The sequence below is a fragment of the Kryptolebias marmoratus genome, linkage group LG17 (assembly GCF_001649575.2).
Source record: "Kryptolebias marmoratus isolate JLee-2015 linkage group LG17, ASM164957v2, whole genome shotgun sequence".
Taxonomy (NCBI): domain Eukaryota; kingdom Metazoa; phylum Chordata; class Actinopteri; order Cyprinodontiformes; family Rivulidae; genus Kryptolebias; species Kryptolebias marmoratus.
The window spans coordinates 24,172,895-24,188,907 of NC_051446.1; the positions used below are offsets into that span (position 1 = coordinate 24,172,895).

Below are 16,013 nucleotides of genomic sequence, written 5' to 3' on the forward strand. Positions count from 1 at the left end.
GGGGGGGGGGGGATGTGTAAGGTCAGAAGCTTAAACTGTCAAAAGCCATTTCAGTGTGAGTGCAGTCACATCAGATGATGAGGTGGAAGAGAGGAGCCTCCACTCCTGCAACCATTGGTCCCAATCTGAGCCGTGCTCTTCGTCGATCTCCTTCTTATTCCAGCTTCTCAAACAGAAAGAAACTAAAGCTGTGTGTGTGTTTTTTATGTCAGTATCTTAGCTTGTATCCTCCCTTCTACAATTTAAAGTCTCCGGTGACTTCGGCTATGACGGAATATAAACACTGAGTCACTGCATTTCATCCCAAATCATAAACAAATAAAGTGAATTTTAAAAAAAAAAACGTTCATTCCAGCTGACAACATGAAGAAATCCTTGTTACATTCCCAGATCTTGTCAGAGTTTGTTCTCCTTTTAGGTTTGTCAACAAGGATTTGTCCCCTGGAGCATTTACAGTATTTCATTTGGCCTTTGCCTCTACAAACACACACACACATGTTATGTCTCTTTCCATTGACTTCCATTCATTTCTACACCCTAACTACAGCCTAACCCTGACCCTTACCCTAACCTTAACCATTACCAGTACATACCCAACCCTAAATCAAACCTAAACTCAATTCACACCTTAGTCCTAAACCTAACCCCTAACCCAAAAACATCATTTCTCCTCGTGGGGACCAGGCTTTGGTCCCCACAAGGAGCAGTCGGTCCTCACAGGTTAGTATATGTTAGGAAAATTGTCCCCACAATGTATCAAATACATGGCCACACACACACACACACAGGGTGGGCCTTTCCTGATCAAACTGCCCTGCATGAACACAAGCAGCAGCCTGGCCACTGTCCCATCAATCAGGTCATAAATGTCATGATTAGGTTGGTGGACACGGCGGTCCCTGGGAAGATGAAACGTGTTTACAGAAAACTTTCAGCCTGTTGATTGGGATCCAGTGGGAGGTCCGACTGTCCTCCTGGGACGGGACATTCATAGAAGTTAGGGCCTGGTTTCTTTAACTAGCAGTTAGAGCCTGGTTTGGTTCAACACCTGCATCTGGTCACCAGAAGAGTCATTTTTTTCTGCATTGTAAAAGTGTAAAAACAGCATAAAGCAGCGTTTTTAACTTTTACCCGATAAAGTTTTTCAGTGTCTAGAAATTTAGGAACCAAAATTTTTTGCAATGTCGCTTCCAACTTAGTAAAAGTTCTGGTTATTCTTTTACTGTGTGTGGTTTGTAAAGAGGCCATTTTAGCATCTTGACTTTCATTAATATACTATGTACTGTTAAGGACTCTCAGCTACTACCACATCAAAGTTTAACTCGATATCTGTAAAACTGGATCAGTTTTTGGCATTTTTTCTGTTACTTTCTAAAGGTTTCATTCACATTTGTCCAGTGGTTCATGAGATATTTTGCTAACAGACAAACTGGGTTGACTCCAACAAATAATGATACAGTTTAAAGCAAAGATCTTGTGCAATAAGTAGCACTTAGTGTATGACCACATTTTAGCTCAATATGTATAAAATTAACTGGTTTATAGCTGTGTTTTCTAAAGTCAGCTGGCTGTGGCAGCCATCTTGAATTGGGTTGGCTCCAAAACTTACTGAGCTGTAGCTGTAAATATGATATTTATCCCCTGAAAGTTTCATTATAATCTGTCCAGTGGTTTATAAAATATTTTGCTGACAACAGAGAAGCGAACACACAGGCTAAAACTTCCTCTGCCTTTTGGTGGCGGGTGATAACAAAACTCCTGGACAGATGTTACAGGAAGTCATTCCACTTTTCTAATATAGAAACTCTTGATCTTTGAGCCTGAGGTTCACCTCTTCTGGAGTAAAATATCAACAGTTTTCTTTAATGCTGGATTAACCAGATGTCTTTCAGGAAGTGTGTTGAATCAGGTTCTGCTCATTAATGCTAACCTGATCCGGAAATAGAAAGCAGAAAAAGCACCTAAAAGTAGAGGAGCGACTGGAAAGCTGGCATCCAGAAATCAAAATCAAAATGCCACAGGGAAGATGACTGAGTGCAGATTTCAGCCACCACATGATGTGACAGCTGCAAATAAGCCTGCTCGCTCACAAACATCAGCAGCGCCACTCGAGCGTGCCGGTTAGCTGCATGCTTTCCCAGCTAATGTATTCCATCTCCCGTTTAGCTGAAGATTGCAAGAAAAGAAAAAAATTGCTCACTTTAGTCACTGCGAGCGTGCAGGACGGCCACACAGAACCGGCCCTGTGTTTGTCAGGAAACCTTTCCTCCTGAGCCACCAGCAAATAGCCCCCCAAGCCCCAGGAGCTCCTGATCAATGAGCTGTGGACGGGCTGGCAGGAGACAGACTGTTAGCTCAGTTGATAATGCTCTGACAGAGATGAGCAAAGCCACTTTAAGGATGACAGAGCCAGAAGTGTGTGTGTGTTGGGGGGGCTGGGGTGAAGCACAGTGCAGAGTTTCTGATGGCGGGAAGCCAACATCCCTGGGTTTGTTTGCATCGTCTCCCCTCTGTCATTCGTTTGAAGCGAGAACCTAAAGTTTAAAGTTCTAAAAGGCTTCTGATCAAATACAGGCAGAAAGAAAAAGTATTTCATCTCTTGTAACAACTGTGGTGAAAATATACTATCAGCAGAATAGCATCATCCCTGGCAATGATAGAGCCCTCCACCTGCGATTATGTAATTGCCAGTGTGTGCTTGGATGTCTGTCTGTTAGCAGAATATCTCATGAACCACAGAATGGATTTTAAGTAAAGTGGCATCAACCTGATTTAAGATGGCCGCCACAGATAAGTAACCATAGGAAACACAAAAACGGCTGCAGCTTTGCATATTTTACAGATATTGAGCTGAAATCCGGTGTGGCGGAAGCTGAGCGTGATCTCCAACACACAACTCACACTTAGAAGCAGACTAACAAGTCCAACAACCTGGCTTTCATGAAATAAAAGGGAGCTTATTATGAAAAGAGCCTTTAAGGTCATAAAGAGGTGACATTTCATAAATATATATAAAGAAAAGTAGATATATTTCATACAAAGTAAAAGAAATACTCAAGCGAGTGACTTTTTTGTTTGATGCACGTGTGACAGAAAAGAGCTCGCTGGCTTTTAGCTGCTGGAACTGTGCAACCTTCACAGCTGTGTGCGTGTTCTGCAGAGATGTGAGAAAAGAAAGACAGAAATGAGACGGCAGCGATGTTCTGTGCTGCCCTCCCAACACGGAACCCTGCTCTGCAGCAAACTGCTGGTCGCTGCACAAAAACAAAGAGAAGCTCTGAAGTTACTGACAAGGTGAGTAAAGCTTTCTGTTTAACCTGCAAACAGCATTATTTCCACGTGTTGTTTGTGTTATTACCTTTATTATCAGCAATGGCACAATTGACCAATCAACAGATAAAACATCAGGTTGTACAAATGCAAATAAACGATTTATTTTAGTTTTAAGAGAGAAAAAAATGACATTTAGCTTCAAATCTGCAACAACAAGGAGCCCAGGAGGCAACAGTGACCAAGAATTACACTGGAATAAATAAACTAATGTTCATTTTTCATTTAATTATTTAAAACAGTAAACTTTGGTTTCAAAAGTAAAAATTGGTTAAAACTGAAGGACCTGTTGTAAAGTTCCAGAATAAATAAAAAAGAGGCTAAAAGAGGTTTTTGTTTCGTGTCAAGCTTCATGAGAAACATCTGTGAGCAAAAGGCATCATCAGAAAGAAAAGATCATCTAAAACTCAGACAGATTTATACAAACTGGAAGCAGACAGATTGGAGGTAGGATCTGTTTTACTTTGTCCCGTGGAATGAATTCAAACATGAAATCTGACGCTGTTCTTATGGCAGTTATGTAATAAAAAAAATTTAAAAAGCTCTTGAACAAATGAACAGATTTCAAGAAACGAGTTTCAGACACGCATAAATACATACAAGATACAACATTTGTCATTGAATTCTAATGAAAGGAGAAGCAAAATATCTGAGTAATATACGTCTACAGCTGAGCTGCAATGAGACAGATGGTGTCGAGTTTGAGAAAAAACAAACGGCAGTTTTTCTCCAAAGTTGGCCCAGAAAGGTCTGAACCTCAGATGACAACAGGATGAATGTTTTCAACCACTTAAAGAGACAAATTCAGCTGAGAGAGCAGCACCTCACAGCCAGCTGAAAGCTACAAGGAGCAAAAGGTGAGCTAAAAGCTAAAGTAGCAGAACAGCAGCTAAAAACTAAAAGGAGCACAAGAGGACAAGAGATCTCAAAGAGAAAAATGTTTTTGAAGGAACTGAAGAGATCTCAATATTTTTCTACAGAGAAAAAATCATAATCTTTTGAATAGTAGTAAAGTAACAAAAACCAAAGGAACAAAGGATGTAGAAGCAGTTAGACTGTAAATAAAAATGTTCAGAAAAATAAAAAAACAGGAAACAAAAGCCTAAAATCACTTCTCACAATCAGACCTGACAACTGAGGAGAGGAAGGAAGGAGTTTCATCTCTACAAAAACAAATATATTCAGCTTCTTTAGCTGCTGTCTTGTTTCAGGTTGGTGCAGATTCTTCTGCCTCGCTCTGTCGTCACAGGACCACCGGGCTGAAATCAGCAGCATCTTATGAGGAGAAAACTCTGGTCTGACCATCAATAAACCCCAGAAGTTAGATAAAAAACAGGTGGCCCACAGTCTTCATTAAAAAGTCATAAAATCAGATCTGTGTCCACAAACAGGAATTATTCCCTAAATCTGAGACGAGTTAACAGGAGCAGGTGAAAAATGTGAGACTAAATGTAGCAGATGTTCTTAAATCTATTCAACTAAAAAACAAGAATCTGAGACTAAACCCTGTGACATAACAGAGCAGATGTGTTCAAACAGAAACCAACCACGTTATACATCACGTTAGTTTTCCAATTTCACTTCTTCATTTGACGGGAACGAGTCTCGGCCCGCGTGCACGTGGGAGCGTGCACTGCAGCAGCCATGTCAGAGAGGAGGTGAGATTTATGAGGTGTTAGGACGGCTTGCTTTTAGCCCAGTGATGGGAGGCTGATCCCACCTCCTCACCCGTCACCCCACAACTGCCTCCTACTTAAGGCACACAAGCACTTAGAGGCACACGGACACACACTTAGCCGCACATATCCATACAGTGTACACATGTGCACATCAAGCCCTGAACCACAACGTGTGAGCCACATGTCTGCAGCTCTCCAGCTTCCTGGGGCTAAACACACCTTCTAAAATGTCTAGTTAACCTTGTTCCATTACCTCCAACAATTTTCCTACTAAATCTCGCCTCCGTCAGACGTACCCTGGCCTTCGTCTGAGCAGCATGCACTCAGACGCTGTGCAGTGAAAAGGACCCTCTGGAGGATCCTTTCAAAGGTCACTGCTGCAGCCAGTGACAAGAGAAAACATTTTATAGCCTTTATAAATGTCAACAACTGCAAAAGCGTCTCTTTTTTTACTGACTGCCACTGAAAGTGCTTTTATTCATAACAACAAGGGTTGCATTTTCTTGAGAAGTTGATAGATTCAGCAAATGAGTCAGTAAATACACTGTTTATGGTCTGGATACGTTCCTACTTTTATTTATACAACCGTTTATTGCTGGTTTAAGTTGCAAGGAAAAAAAAATTAGATGTTTATTGCATGACATATAGGTGCACAGGTTGTGCAATAAAAAAACCTAAAGAGTCTCTCACTGGGCTGCAAATGTAAAGAGTCAAAATTGGAGGAAAACTGAGAGAAAATGGGAGAATTTTCTGATGCTGAATTGCCAGTTTTTGAAAATAAAGCCCTATTTTTGTGTGCACGGCTTGCAAAACTATTCTTGGTCATGCACATTATTTCATAGCCCACCTTGTACCAGTCTACTCTCCATTTGTACCCACTCCAACATTTCTCATTTAATCTGCTGGAGTACTTTTGAAATGAAGGCAGACAAACAGTTTCATCAGAAACAGTAGTATCTTTGCAACTTTCCCTCCAAAGATGACGTGCACACATCAGTCTGTTCCAGAGGCGGACCAATTTATTAATAAGGCAGATTTTTGCCATTTTTTCAAATAATTGGCATCAACCAAACCTGAGGATACTCAGCCAATTAAAAGGCAGACACATGTGGAGACAATAAAAAGAAAAAACACCAAAGCAATGAAAGTTGACTGGACTATGATGCTAACTTTAAAAAGAAAAACAAGGTTGAATTTACCAAGAAACACAACTAAACCTTGATTCTTATTTTGCAGAGTCTTAAATCTTTGACATGTTAAAATAAAAATGCTAGTTTTACAGAGAAACTTAAACCTCAGAGTTGTTGATTGTGAGCTTTCAGTGAACTGTAGACAGGTACGAATAGAAACAGGCCTTCACAGATTTGTTTTTGTTTCGAATTCTAGTAATGTGTACAAGGGTTACACTTATATTTATGGGACAAACCCCCCACAGAAAAAAAAAACAGATTTACTAATCTCCCACTGGCTACCCTGATTTCAAGCATTGAAAAAATTGAAAAAGCCTAATTGGTTGAACTCTAACCTCGTCACAGAGACACAAAAACCACATTTTGCACAAAAAGAAAGAACCATTCCAGCATGACACCTCCTCAGACAACCGGTGTGTTATTGTCCTGACTTCATGCTTCTTGGTCGGAGCAACAAGAACAGCAGCGTTTCACGTCAACCTGCGACTGACAGCAGCCTCCTTTTGTTCCCTGAAACGCCGCGTCAGCCATTCTCAACAAACATCTGTCCAAAACAAGTCTGCATTATCTGCCTCCTGAGCAGCCCGAAAAGCTGCAGGGACTTAAAGCTGGATTAAACCACAGTTATGCACATCCTTTTACTCCAGCTGTGCAGGGGGAGGAGGGAGGAAGCCTTCCAACCAGCTGTGTCATTACACCGACAGAGGCCACGGTGTTTAACAGAAGTTTGCTGCTTTATTTAAATAACACACAAGATACTGCATCCTCAGACTTTCTAACCATTTCATCCAACTTATGTTTTCACACAGATCACAGAGAAAAACCATGAATGCATTCACTTCTGAGCACGCAGCCATGATGGTAAACACGAATCAGTTTCTGCAGCCCTCGAAAAAGGAAAATTCTAACTGAAATAAAAATCTATGGTGATCAGTAAGTCTCTAAAGTTGTAAATATTCAATTATATGTAATCAAAAAGTAGCAGCTGTCATTCCTAGAAAAGCTCCTGTTGCAATGTTGACATATTCCACAGTTAATAGATAAAATGAGTCAACAGTTTGAGAAAAAAAAACACAATTTATGGGCAGCATACAAGACAAAAACAACAATAACAGCTCCAGAGACCGAGGAGGTATTTTCAAACATCACTATTTTTTTGACACCTCACTACAGGCACAGAGAATCTCAATTTCCATATTTATATTCTTAAAATTATACCTTATCCTTTCTTTATAAATGCAGCAGCTCTTGTTATTGAATGACTGCAATTTTCTCTCAAGCTGCCTGCAGCCTCTGAAAGACTTTGGCGGTTTATGTCAGGACAACCTGCGCCGCCTCAGGACCGAGCCCCTAGTTCCCTAAAGCTTTAACTGGACTCTGCTGCAGAAACATTAAATTAAAGACACAGCATCACGCCTGCAGGCCGCCATGACGACCCTTGGACGGCATGGTCAAACTCGGAAAATAAAGTCAAACATCTCACCTTCATTGTGACACATCGTGCTGTATAGCCGCATTTTTGTTTTCTAAGGGCAGTTGGCTGTGGCAGCCATCTTAATTCATCCTCATTAAGCTGAAACATCACTTTGCAGCAGGTGATAAAAACAATTCATCCCTCTCCAGATCAGGTTTAACCAGCAAGAAGGAGTTTACAGGGCTTTAATCTCATTAATCTCCAATTAATAACAGTAAAATAAAAATCATAAGCCTCATTAAAAGTCTTTCTTTAGGAAATTAAGAAATATAGTTTTCCACCTATTTATGCCACACATATACACATTAGAAACAGCTTCTTGGATTCTACATTTATAGGTGTTTGATAGAAAAACACAATTAAAATCTTAATTTTAAAGGAGTCTGTTTGATTTATTAAAAGGATAATTTGTCAGATATTTTTTGCAAACACTTCTTTATTGTTTTTTGTTGATTTCTCCATATTAGTAAATCCTAAAAGTTTAAAATCAAAGGTTTCTGTTCTGTTTCGTTTCCTGTCTGGGAAGCTTTTTCAGTTCAAAACCAGAGAGTGTGGATTTCTACATGAGATGGTTTGTTTATGAAACTAAGCTCACATGCAGATTAATCTCCCTCTCCTCCCTCCTGAGGGTCATCAAGGTCTTTGTTTACCTGTCTAATGACAGAGATGTTTTGGTCGCAGGCGTGAAGGTGTGAACAGGAGTGAAAATGGCCGGGTGTCAGCTTTAATGCTCCACTCAGTAAATCCCTCACAGCGCTCTAACAGACACACTCCTTTAACACTTCTCTCATCACAGAGCTGCCGGCGATGGCTTCGAGTTTCTGTATTTCAGTGAACACGGGGGATCGTAATCACCTCTGATGTTTGGATCCAGCAATAATCAATTCCTCACATGAGCCAAACAAACAAGACCAGAGGAAACAGCTGATCTTGAATCTAGCTGCATAAATAAATATCGAACAGGATCTGTTAAAGCCTATTCTTTTAGAACATGATTATTAGATTTTAAACTAATGCAACAAACTTTTGACCTAATTTTCCAGCTGATACAAATACTCAGTGCTCATAGAGTCATGTTAGTGTCTGTTTTTACATTTCTGCCACTTCAGCTGCTGCACACCGAACAACAACCAGAGTGTCGTAGGTTTCCACAGCTTCTTCGGTCGAATTTACATCCCTGTAATCAGTGCAGCAACTAATGAGCAGAGTATGTGGCTCTGTGATCATACTGTGTGTGCATAAGATTACTGTTGTTTAACTGAATAATGAATAGCTATACAAACAGAGAAGATTTCCGGAGGCACTCACATGATTAACATGCATTTTCTGCCATAAACAGAAGAGAAGACAACACCTACCAGTCATCCTGTTCACTGGTTAATGGTCTGCCCAGGCCTCCAGCGTTGTGCAGTCCGCCTCGTCTCCATCCTGGAAGAAATAAAAAGAGGATTGTTTGGGTTGCTCGGAGGCTAAGACGGAGAGCAGAGAAAGGAGGGAAAGGAGGCATATAGAAAACAAACAAGGCCTTACAGTTCAACAGCCCGATCAGCCTCTAAAACCCCTCATCTGTTCTCATTCTTCAAACGTTTCTGTCTCCTTTCACCGCTGTCCACCTTATGCTCCTCTGCTTCAACGCATTTCTAGTTTCTGTCATTCTTTCTTTTCTCTCTTTCGAGTTACTATTCACTCCTTTTCTCCTCTTTATTTCCTTTTTTTTTGTCTTTGCATCTTTCTTATCCTGGCCTCATGGTAAACAGCCGATTCATCAGTCGGTCAATCTACTAGGCAAATTTTTGCCATTTTAAAAAGAAAAGAAAAAGAAACTCAGCTTATGAAGCTCATTTAAAGGCAGCCAGTGTTGACACGTACAGATTACTATGCCCTTTATTCAAAGCACTTCTAACAGAAAGGATGACTTTTACAACACAGGTGCTTTTTTCAGGGAAACACCGTAGAATGAGCACATTACGCTCACTTTTAAAAGATCATGGTTGTATATTTAAAATGGTAAGACTAACTTTTATCTTTCAGAGACATATATTTAAAACAAAGGTCAACAGTTGGGCCACCGATTCAATCAGTCCGTTGATTAATCTATCTGTAGTGATGACAACTGCTGTGAAAATCCTTGGTTGGGTGAATGGTTGAGAAATATAAATGGACATATTACAACCAGAATAATGTTATTTAATCTGGAAATGTTAGCTGAACTCGTTTTGAACTTCTTCATTTCTGCCCTGATTTCTAAAAATCAGTTTCATCATCGGCCAAGAAAAACCCCTAACCTGTCTATTTATAATGTTTACTCTACAAACCAAAAAAAGAAACATTTATTTATGAACCTGTTTCACAACCATCAGAAGAGGAAGTTCAGATTTAAACAGGCTGAATTATACTCCTTTATTTTTGCAGAAGGAAACGACCCACTCATTAGGCCGGTTTTATTATTATTACATTACTGCTAAAATGTTTCCTATTCTTTACTTTTATACATGAACTTGGTCAAGAAAAAATACATTCAGGAAAAATATAAACTTGTCAGCCTGTAAATGCTCCTCTTTGGTCATTAATAATTATTTTAGCCTCAGTGAAAAGAGAAAAAAAAATATGGACATTCTTATTTTTCTCCTAGAATGGAGATTTAGTGTTATTTTTCACATAAATAAGCCTAAATGTTGGTATTTTATGAGCTTCTAATAATGTTAACATTAAACCCAACACCACAGCAGAACTCTTAATTTAATTTGAAGCCAAATAAAAAAAGGGACAGCTTGATAAACTGAAGGAAAGTTGTCAGATTTGCAGAAAAATCATCAAAACTTATCAAAAGAAAGAAAACAATCCATGAATCTCTGCTGACTGACAGCTCATTACAGAAAAACAGAACCCAAATAGTCACAAAATATGAAATAAATCTGCGAAAGTGAGAAAGAGGAAGGAAAGAATGGTTCCTTAATTTCAGAGTGCTTTAAGGAGGTAAAGGAAGAAGGAAGCATTAAAATCTTTACACGCCAGTCAGACAGGAAATACCAAAAAGAAGGCATGAGTGTCTTTCTTTTGTTGTCATTTTATATTTTCCAGATATTAAATCAACTCGACCTCTGAACAAACACTGAAATGAGCAATCGTTGTATTTTAATCCATAAACCTTTTTCCCGGTTGAACATAAAAGCCATAAATCAGCCGTTTTCCAACGAGGGAACTCCATCTGCTGAGGAGGATCAATCCCCGTGCCAAGGTCAACAATGAGCTCTCACAATCAATTCTACTGAAGCGTACAGTAATTCAGAAAACCACCTACTCCTAATGCATTCTTGGAGACGTTTTTATTTGAGGAAAAAGACATGTGTGGGCGGCACTTTACATGTCACACGAGGGGAACCCCCACCTAAAGAACCTGCAGAATCGATGTTTCTGTGGGAATGCTCGAGCGTGGAAAGGATGGATATAGTTCAATAGATAATTCAATACATGAAAGTGCAAGGAAGAGTGAGAGCCTCTAAACTTGACTAATTTGTCTAATTGATGAGGCCGGAGGGTCACTCAATGAGTTTACACAAAGGATTCCTGTGGCTGCAGGTGGACAAACAGCCAGGCAGCGAAAAGGACGAAAGATTAAAGGCCTAGCTTTCCCTAAAGAAATGCATATCGCACACAGAGGTTTACACTAAGAGCAGCTTAGGTTGAGAGCGGATGGAGTTGTAGCCATTTTGTCAAACTTTGTAAACAACATCAGGCTCAGGAGTATGTGTGACGAATGACTCCCGGCCACCGGCACACCAAAGTTTAGCTTAAAATCTCTTAAACTGACTGTGGTTGCCATCTTTAACCATGTTGACTCCTAAAGGTAATCAGTTGTAGATCTATGATGTTTACCTTAAATAAAATCGATCCAGTATTTCATGTAATATTTTGCTAACAGACAAACAGGCTCGACTCCAACGGCGAAAGCCAAAGTTTCAAGCAAAGATTTTGCATAATGTGCAGAACTTTGTTTATGTGCTGTGAATGACTCTCAGCTACAACAGCAATATCAATAAAACTGACTAATTTTTGTGTTTTCTAAGGTCAGTTGTGGAAGCCATCTTTAATTGGAATGACTCCAAAAGGTAATCAATTGTAGATGTAAATCCAGTTATTATTTCCTGACAGCTTCACTAAAATCTATCTAATTAATCAGTGGTTCATGAGAAATTTTGCTAACAGACACAGAGCTGACAATGCCAATTCTGATAAGGTTGCAGAAGTCAACGCAACGATTGCTTCCTGAAGGTTTCATTAAAATCCAATCAATGGTTCATGAGATATTTTGCTAACAGTCAGGCTCAAATCCATGAATACAGCATGATAAGATTCAACCATGGCGCCGCTGTGCAGGCGGTGTGACAGCAGCCAATCAGATCTGTCCTCCCACAGATCCACAAGCAAAGGAAGAAAAGCTACGCGCCGCGATCTTCGCTGCTTGAAGTCAAGAGCCGGGCGCCTTTTCAAAGTGAAGCCTCTTCATTTCACCGAGCATCGCTATCGCTGCTGCCAGCGCAGCCTTTTCACCAGCCTACTGCTCTGAATGGCTTCTTTTGTCAAACTGGGATTCCACTGGCAAGGCTCTAATTAGCTGGAGAGCTCTTCCCCTGTGTGGGCACAAGAAAGGAGAAGGAAGTGGCAGAGAACAGACGAGGAAGGCGGCTCGGTGTTAAAGACAAATTTGTAAACAATAAAGCAGCTTTCAATACGACGCGTCCAGCAGGAGATAAAACCAATAATTTAATCACCTGAAAACCGGAGAAGAGAAAGGCTGAGAGAGACCGAATCTTGCTGCAGTGCATGATGGTTAGTATCTGACAGGTGGTTAACCAGAACTGGGTTGTCAAAAGCTCCAAATGAATACCTCAGATTGTACTCGCACTGAATCAGCCGGGAGCGGCTAACCAACAAACTCTCACTCCACTTCAGCCTGTCATCTGCTCAAGGCTCGCTTCGTGTTTATAATGACTTATTTTATTTCAGAAGTTTATTTCAACCTTCTAAGTTGTAAAATAAAAGGGAAAATGTATGTGTATATATAATTCAATGAACAGACTAAGCAGTTCCATTAACAGTGTGATCCTTTATGCGATCCCACTCCTGACTTCTCATTAAAAATATTTACAATTCTTTAATAGCTGTATGTAAAAAATATACACATATCAACATGTATGCACACATTAATATTCATTAGGGGTGTTACATCAGATTTAACGAGACTAAAAACATCCTGAGATTTCCAGAGAAGTTGACAACTATTTTGTGAACCAAAAACAAACAAAAAAAAAAACCACGTCTCATGACTTTATCTGCTAAAATGAGACGTTTAAACATGGTAGGCACTAGGACCACGCGCCACCTCACTCAAGGCAGCTTCCCCTGCATCTCCTGCAGCTACGTGCTGAGAGGAAGAGTCTGAAACAGAACAGACTTAGTGCCAGCTCCACTTTGATTTGTCAACTTTGAAGCTGGGAAAACAAAGTTTGAATCTCTTACTAGTCTGTTTTAGTTGAGGAGAAAATAGTCAAATAAACTTTGAGGTGGACTTAAAAAAACAGTCAGTTTGTAGCATTAACTGAGTTCTCCTCCAATCTTCACACAAGCTGTTTAATCATCTGATTTCATCAGAGTGAGCAACCATTAACAGCTCAGTTTCAGCTTCTTCAGCAAATTACATTCAGTCATTCACAATGTAGCTCTTTGCAGAAAATGCAATTTTTCTAGTTTACACCAGGTTTGAATCGACAGAAAAATGAACATGGAGCTACAGCGCTCAGGCTTTAGTCTCTTCCAGGAGGTACAGATGCAACAACAGCAAAGTTATGCAGAGAAATGTCACACTTCCTGTTAACAAAGCAACCACACGCGCCACAAGTCTACAATATGAATGTGAGGTTAGGTGGAAAGATTCAGCTGTGATCTCAGTAGAGTATTGGTTTGATTTTAACTGCAAAGCTTTTATTTGACCTAAAGGCTCAGTGCCATAAAGTAGCTCCCTGACTGAGAGATTTAATTATCCAATAGCTCTAAATGATCAGAACCGGCCTGAAATCAAGCTAGAAAATGAAAACGGCGACACCGTGATAAAAGACCAAGTCTTGTGTTCACTGTGACTGATCGCTGGATGTTTATCTCACCACGCCTGACCTCCAAGTCTCAACATCACCACATGCTTACACTTTCAAACTGGGAGCGGAAATACAGTTCCTGGTGTTTTTAAAGGCTGACTGTAAGCTCTAATTTAGGAAAATGAAGGGATGTTGTTTATGAGACTTTCATGGAACTTAAGGACCTTTGGCCATGGTGTTTTCTATTTTACAAAAAAACATATTTAGTGGAAATCCAAACAATTCTGCTGCTTCTCCACGCAAAACATGAGGAGGAATTCAAAATGCATGCAGTCCTGGAGACGTGACAGAGTTGTTTTGCAGGATTAGTGCACCTTAAAGCATTTAAAGAGCCGCCAATATGTGCCTGAAAGAAGTCTAAAACAGAAGCAGAGAAAGTCCTCCCACTTCAGAGGACACTCAACTGAAAACATCTTGAGGGTAAATTCTGTCAGGGGGCCCCAGCTTCACCACTACAACCCGTCTCTAGTGGCGAGCGCAAAGCTTTGAACTGCGGGCCGGGAGGACCGAGGGGAATTCGCCAGCCTGTCAGGACTGTGAATGATGGCGGATGGAAAAGATCAGATCCTGCTTCGCTGTTCTGCCTTTGGGGAGAAGATCCTCTCACATGGCAGACGGAGCCATCCACAGCTAACTGCTGCAACGCTGGCCGCTTCAAAAAACTAATTACTCATGCATATTCTGCAAAATACATTCCAATTATTAATGAAATTACCAGCAAGTTTTATATTCAGGGTTGCTCTTTTCATTGATAAGCAATATTAACATGTTAGAATAATCTTGTTTCAACAAATGCAAGAAAATTTGAGCATTTTATACTGTTTTTTTGTTTTTCTGTACATCCCAGCTTCTAAAAAAAAGTAAACAGTTACTGAATGTAATGATTTGCAAACTCTTTCAACCATCTCTAAAGTAAAGAATTTGGGTTTTCATCATATAACGTATTTCTAATAACTTAAATGTTAGGTAAAACAAATTTAAAAAAAGCTTTATGTAAAGGAAAAGGCTGGAGAAAACAGCCAAAAATAGCTGTGTTTGGGACTGAGGGTACATTTTATTGTAAAAGAAATGGCTTCAATCAGTAGGAAAAAGTCAAAGGTTTTAACACTTAAACACTTAAGAATAATTTCTTTAATCAGACAGAACTGACACCTGCAAGCAAGTCTAAATGATCAGGATTAGATTTCTTTTTTTACTGCATGACTGCTAAAAAGGGACATTTTCAGTTAATTGTCCAACAAAAGAATCTCCTTGAGCTTTAACTCAAAACTAATCCACAGAGGATTGTTAAAGAATAAAATATACATGAAGGCAGGGGAACCGGCTTCAATTATCTCATCCCTGACATCAGCTGATTTCCCTCAGAGGATCAGTAAAAGTATGTTTCTAATTCTTTTCTATTCTGTTTCTATCACTGGATTCAAGCCTTGTGAAAAACAGCAGTAATTTAAATAAAACCCTCTAAAGTGTGCCCCCATTTTAATGAATATGAGAGCAGCTGCTCCACTGATCAGGTGAATATGAATCCAACAACAGCTACTAACTTTCAAAGTCTGCAGCAGAAATAAATCACTGAATGAACTCCAGATCAATAAAACCTAAAACCTTCTATGTTTTGTGTAATCTCCTCCACGAACAGCAACATATTTGAAATGCTAATAAACATGGGATCCTAATCTAATATTTTAAGTAGATCAAGCTACTTTTTGGATGTTGCTGACAGCAACAAGTTTATATTTTCATATAAATTATTTTAAATACAAGTTACTTTATTCACAAATGCACCGATGTTCATAGTAGTGCTGGGCGATATAACGATCCATATCGTGGGGACGATAGAAAAGTGTCTATCGTGATATATTTTCTTCTATCGTTTCTTTCATCATTGTATCAATGATTCATGTAAATATTTTATAACGTAGGCTACGACGAATGTATTAGTGTTGTCACTTTGCATACATTCAGATTATATAAGTGATAAATAAGAAGAACCTCCGTTTTGCGACATGACGCTGCTTTACGTGTGGGTTTGCGACATGCTTTACGGCAGCGGCTTTCTGTGCGGCGCCGTGTTTTCACCATATGTGCTGAAAGATGGAGACGCAGGAAGCATCAAACCCGGGGTCGCAACAAGTAGAGACAGCTAGCAGGCAGCCCAAGAAGAAAGACTTTTACCAAAACCAGGGGG

At 39.8% G+C, this 16,013-nt stretch overlaps 1 protein-coding gene across 2 annotated transcripts in view; it reads right to left on the reverse strand.

The window, feature by feature from the left end:
- Positions 1–16,013, reverse strand: part of LOC108247367 (thyroid hormone receptor alpha) — a 116,312-nt gene that overhangs the window by 53,416 nt on the left and 46,883 nt on the right. For both annotated transcript variants that reach the window (XM_017435422.3, XM_017435431.3), the window contains one exon: positions 9,032–9,101. The gene's annotated coding sequence lies outside the window, so the exon portion shown is untranslated. The remainder of the gene's footprint in view (positions 1–9,031; positions 9,102–16,013) is intronic.